We start from the raw sequence: 6,500 nt of genomic DNA, 5'->3' as shown, positions 1-6,500 counted from the left end.
TAGGGTGAGTTTGGATGATTTTCTGGGTTGTAGATGGTTTTAGGGAGGTGAAGGGTTGCGGCAAGGGTTGTGGAAGGTGTATGGAGGTTTGAATGGTGGCTGGAAGGATGGGAATGGTTGTGGCAGAGATGGGAGGTGGCTGGAATGGATGGAGAAGCTACGGATTGAAGGAATTAGGGTGATGGTGGCTGAATGATGAAAGAATGAATGAAAAGTGATAGCTAGGGTGCAGCTAGGCTTTAGTTTATATAGGGTTTCAGAAAATAAAACCCTAGCTTATTTTTATTAACTAAAATTAAATCAAAGGTGATGCGTGAATTTATACGCACACAAATTAAACCCTCTTTCCGTCAAATTGTAGTATAAGTATAAGTAGGGATCGTTCTGGACCAGGGATTAGGAGGGATTGTTAATCACTTGGATTTGACTCAAAAACATAAAAACAAAGTTAAAAACGTTCACAAAGACTCAAAGGACTCAAAACAAGTTCAAAAGACTCAAAACTGCCTAAAAACACTAACTAGGCAGTTTCTGACCTTAAACCCAATGTTGGACGAATTTAAGATTATGGCTTGATTCAAACGTAAAATAACAATATAAAACACTATACTAGACTCAAAGAATGCAAAACTAAACTTTAAAACACTAAAACAAACCAAAAGACTCAAACATCACCCAAAACACTCAAAACAGCCTTAAAATCACTTTCTGGGCAGTTTTGAGCATTTTGGTGAATTTGGACGAATTTTGGGAAATAAATTGAATCAAAACACTTTAAAACATAAACTAAACAAAGTCTAAACACTAAAGAACAAGAAAGTAAAGGGGGGTTTTAAATTGACGAGAATTGAAATAACGAAAGAAGTTAATAAACTAGACAGAATGTAAAGATGAATTTGATGGAATTGAATGGATGGGAACCTAGCTAAGGGGTTCATCTCCATACATGTTATACTTGCATAATAAAATGATTTCCAATTGCATTTCAATAAACTATGATCCTCAACACCCCAAGTTAACCGTGATGCACTAATTAACCTTCAAATCTTCCTAACGTTATTGAATTGGATGATGCATGCGACAATTCAAAACATTCCCCACAAGTCCTCAACATGAATGCATAGAAGAGGTACAAGCAAGAATCATTACGCTCTATGAAAATTATAAGTGTTGACGAGGCATTCGTTACTATGATTGCATGAAACTTATGCCAAGAATTTGTTTAACGCGATTGTTTATAAGCAACCTCCACTACTTGCGAATATAAGTTCGTAACTATTAGGTGAAACTCACTTATATTCTAGCGTCATATTCATGCATGAAAATTAAGCGCGCATTCTCAATAAACATACATAAATAAGTTATCAATCAAACGGTTAAACAAATTGAATCCACAACTTATGAAACGCAATTAGAAGTAATCAAATCAAAATGCAAGCATAAACATATATTTCGAATCCCCCCCTAGCCAAGGGGGGTTTAGTTGAATTTAAACATTGGAATCAAAGAAACACCTAAACATTCCAACAACTCAAACTTGAATTGTATGAACGTTTAGGCCCTCTTCTCTTCCATTCCTCATTCGTACAAAACAAAGAGTATTGAAATTAAACATTGAAATCAAAGAAACACCTAAACATTCCAACAACTCAAACTTGAATTGTATGAACGTTTAGGCCCTCTTATCTTCCTCTTCGTTGTAGCACAAGGTCTAAGGATAGTTTGATGGTGTGAATGGTTTGGGGAGTGGTTGGAGTGGCTGCAATGGAGGAGAAAAGTGTTTTGGTGGCTGCTGCAAGGGTGTGGAGAGGTTTTGACGAATTTCTGGAATATGGAAGAGTGAATGAGAATGAATGAGAATGAATGCTTATTTATAGGTGAAATGGGGGGAACATGACAGCTAGGAGGGAATGTGGCTGCATGTTTGAATGATTAAAGGATGCATGTGGGTTGGAATTGCATGTGCAATGAATATGTGGCTGCATGTGCAAGGGGACAATCTGAAAATGCATGTGAAAGCATGTGTTGGCTGCAATGATGAAATGGATGGGAGTGCATGTGGCTTAATTAATTAAAGGGAGTGCATGTGCAATGTTTTAAAGGATGGAATGCATGTGAATATGATGGAAATCTGATATGGTGATGGGAGATGCATGTGGCTGATTTATGCATGTGAATGCATGTGGCTGCAATGGATTAGGAATCCTTCAATTTCGTCCATTCCTTTTGCTCCAAACATAAGCTATCCATTCCAAGTCCAATTTTGCTCCAAAATGCTCCAAAATGCATCTTTTTGCTTCCTTGGCCATATGAACCTAAAAACATACGAAAATGGCTTAAACGACTAAAACAACTATGAATTAACAATATAAATGCACGAAAACAAGCTAAGTAAGTCGCCTAAATATGCTTCTATCAAATTCCCCCACACTTAGCTTTTGCTAGTCCTCGAGCAAAACAAAACAAAAGAAACCAAAAACAAAACAAAACGAACAAAACACAACCTATACCTTCCAACAATCATCTCAGGGATTTCCAATGCACATGACAAGTTAAAAATCATTATTCCCACAGATTTTAGCCATCTTTACACTTAAGTACATTCTTACTCATAGTCACCACCTACTAGTTCACAATTAAGCATTTAAAACCATGATTTGAATGTAGTAACATGCCTGTAGAGAATTCCCTCAATTCCTTACTAGATGTACTCTCGTTTTTCACACAGATTTTCTGACTACACACCCTAAACTAGTTATATGTGAGAAGATTGATGTAAACATAAAAAACTAGTATCTCACATATGTTATAACAAAGAAAGCATTTTCTGGATTTATGATAATGACATGAATATGATCTCATGAATGGAATGCTACTACTTAGAATGAGAACCAGTGATTCCATAAGCTCATATCAATTCCAAACTCCACATATTAAATACATAACATCAAGATAGAAGTTGAAGGTTGTAACGGGGCTAAGGGTGTTGGTTTAACAAAGAAAGGTAAAGTAAAACAAAGGTTCTTAAAGTAATAGGAAGCGGAGTAATGAATTTGACACTTAAACTCACTTTTAATGGCAGAAATCAACTTTTAAACACAAGGGAAGATTGATAGGAGCATATTCATGCGACTTAAATGGCTTGTTCTCGTGCATTTACGTTATGTTTCTCTTGTTATTTTAGTCCTTTATGCTTCTTTTGTGTGTTTTCAGGTTCTAAGGGCCTAGGGAGCAAGAAAGTGCATTTTGAGGCCATTTGGAGCATTTTTGGGCATGGATTGGATAGCTTATCCATGGAGCCAAGAGAATGGACGAATTTGAAGGCCTTGTATGCACTTGAAGACACAAAACAATGGCTCTAGCCCAATCAAACACATTATGCCATACAAACCAACCTATTTTAGGCCCATTCTATGTACTTAAACCCTAGCCCTTTAAACTAATTCATTGATCACTTATCAAACCATTCACTTATCACTCACCACATATCATTCACTTATCACTTAACATATCATTCATTTATTTCACTTCCATACTCCTCTTAATTCCACATGCATTCTCACACATGCACATCATTCACTCACATTTCCACCATTCATTCTTTATTCCTTTCCAAACATCTCACATGCATTTCCACCTTCCTACTTCATCATTTCACCACATTCTCCCTCTTTAACTCACATGCATTCATCATAATTCACAACACAAAACAACTTCATTGCCGTGGGTTCCCATTTCCTTTCCAAACATCTCACATGCATTTCTTCATTATTTCCTAACCCTACATGCATTATTTATTGCATCTTCACATGCATTCACACACACTTTACACATTCAAACCGTGAGCTCCCATTCCTATATGCCATTTTCATATTTCCACCCACTAACCTAGTCATCAACACATGCACTTCCACCTTTCATCCACAATGATTCATGATTCATTCACTTTGCATCCTTTAAATCACATACTTTTCCATCATTAATTAGCCACTTGCATCTTAAACAAACAACCATATGTTCCCTCCACTACTCCTATAAATACCCTTGCACCCATTCAATTCATATCTCATATTTCCATTCACAACACTTCACACAACACAAATACCATTCCATTGCCGTGAGTCCCATTTCATTTTCTGCATATTTTCTCTTCATTCTTCCATCTCCAACCACTCCCTACTCCATTCCACATACACCTAAAGCCCTTAAGCTCACCTTAGACCTTGTGCTACAACAACGAGGAAGAAAAGAGTGCTTAAACGTTCATACAATTCAAGTTTGAGTTGTTGGAATGTTTAGGTGTTTCTTTGATTTCAAAGTTATGAGGAACTAAACCCCTCTTTAGCTAGGGGGTGATTCGAAACTATGTTTATATTTGCATTTTGAATTGATTACGTTTGGTTGGAATTTCATAAGTTGTGGATTCAATTCGTTTAACTGTTTGATTGATAACTTATTTATGTATGTTCATTGAGATTGCAAGCTTAATTTTCATGCATAAATATGACGCTAGAATATAAGTGAATTTCACCTAATCGTTATGAACTTATATTCACAAGTAGTAGAGGTTGCTTATAAACAATCTCGTTAAACGAATTCTTGGCATAAGTTTCATGCGTATTCCATAGTAACGAATGCCTCGTCGATGTTTATCATTTCCGTTGAACTTAATGATCTTGGTTAAATGTCTCTATCATGCGTATTCCATAGTTAGGGACTTTGATTAAGAATAATTTGGTTGTAATGCGTATTCCATTCAATCCAACGAATTTAGGGAAATCTGAAAGTTAATCTAAGCGGATCTAATTAACTTGGAGCATTGAGTTTCACAACTTATCGAAAGACCAACTGAGAATCAATTTTGTTTGCAAGTGTAACATGTGTGGAGAAGAACCCCTTGGCTATTCCATCATCCATATTTTCATCACATTCGTATTTACATTTTGCCTTTAATTATATTCTGTCTTTTTAATTTAATATCGTCCAAACACAATTCCCCCCCTTTATTTTGTTAAGTTTTAATCATTCGTATTTGTTTTATTTTTGTAACTTTAAGCTTTTGGAGTCATAAACATTTGCAAATTCGTCTAAATCAAGTTCTAGCTTCTATTTGAGTCAATTTGATTGTTTTAGACAATTTGAGTTTTTCAAAGCCATTCTGAGTCATAGTAGTCTTGTTAAGAGTATTTTAATTTAGTTTTTATGTTTTTAAGTCAATTTAGAAGGTTTTAGCAAGCCCTCCTAATCCCCGGTCTAGAACGATCCCTCACTTATCCATTCTACTACAATTGTCAAACGAGGGTTTAATTTGAGTGTCAAGTAAATCTCGCATGAAGACGGCCCGAACGAAGATTGATGTATACAAAGGCACCTTGACAATGGAATTCGATGGGGAAGTGATTGATTTTAATATTTCTGAAACTATGAGATATCCCGTTGATGACCATTCTTGTTTTTCCATTGATGTTATCGATTCTTTGGCGCAGGTATACCTTGAAGAATTGAACGAGGACGCCCTGGAAACAACCATCACTAAGGCCATAGAGCGCAAAAATGAAGGATTTGGGCCAATGCAAGGCCACGGCAAGGAGGAGGAATTCTTTGCAATGGGTTCTAGTGAAGAAATAATTGAGGTTGTGGCAGCCCTTGAGTCATTGCCACAACAATATGGTAAGGTTCCACTCTCACTTTCAAATTCAGTTTCCACTAAGATGCTACCTTCTGTTGTTCAGGCACCATCGCTTGAACTTAAGCCGTTGCCGGACCATTTGAAGTATGTGTTTTTGGGAGAAGGCGAAACATTGCCCGTCATCATTTCATCAAGTCTCACAGCAATGGAGGAGGAGAAGCTTGTGAGGGTGCTGCGAGAGCACAAAATGGCCATAGGGTGGACTTTGGCCGACATTAAAGGAATAAGCCCTACCACATGCATGCACCGTATACTTCTTGAGGAGGGGGCTAAACCAACTCGAGAGGCTCAACGCCGTCTCAACCCTCCAATGATGGAAGTGGTGAAGAAGGAAATAATCAAGCTTTTGGATTGCGGAGTGATCTACCCTATCTCCGATAGCCGTTGGGTCTCTCCAGTTCAAGTCGTTCCCAAGAAGTCCGGAGTAACTGTTATCAAGAATGATGAGAATGAGCTCGTGCCTACACGCATTCAGACTGGATGGCGAGTATGTATCGATTACCGGAAGCTAAATGCCATGACTAGGAAAGATCACTTTCCTTTGCCATTCATCGACCAGATGCTCGAAAGGTTAGCCGGTCATGCTTTTTACTGTTTTCTTGATGGATACTCTGGATATAACCAAATTGTGATAGCCCCGGATGATCAAGAGAATACCACATTCACATGTCCCTTTGGAACATTTGCCTATCGTCGCATGCCATTTGGCTTATGCAACGCACCGGCCACTTTCCAAAGGTGTATGGTAAGTATATTTTCCGATTTTGTTGAAATGATCATTGAGGTTTTCATGGATGATTTCAGTGTATTT

This window comes from Pyrus communis, chromosome 10 (assembly GCF_963583255.1).
Source record: "Pyrus communis chromosome 10, drPyrComm1.1, whole genome shotgun sequence".
Classification (NCBI taxonomy): domain Eukaryota; kingdom Viridiplantae; phylum Streptophyta; class Magnoliopsida; order Rosales; family Rosaceae; genus Pyrus; species Pyrus communis.
The sequence above is the reverse complement of the archived record's forward strand: the minus strand, read 5'-3'. Positions refer to the sequence as shown.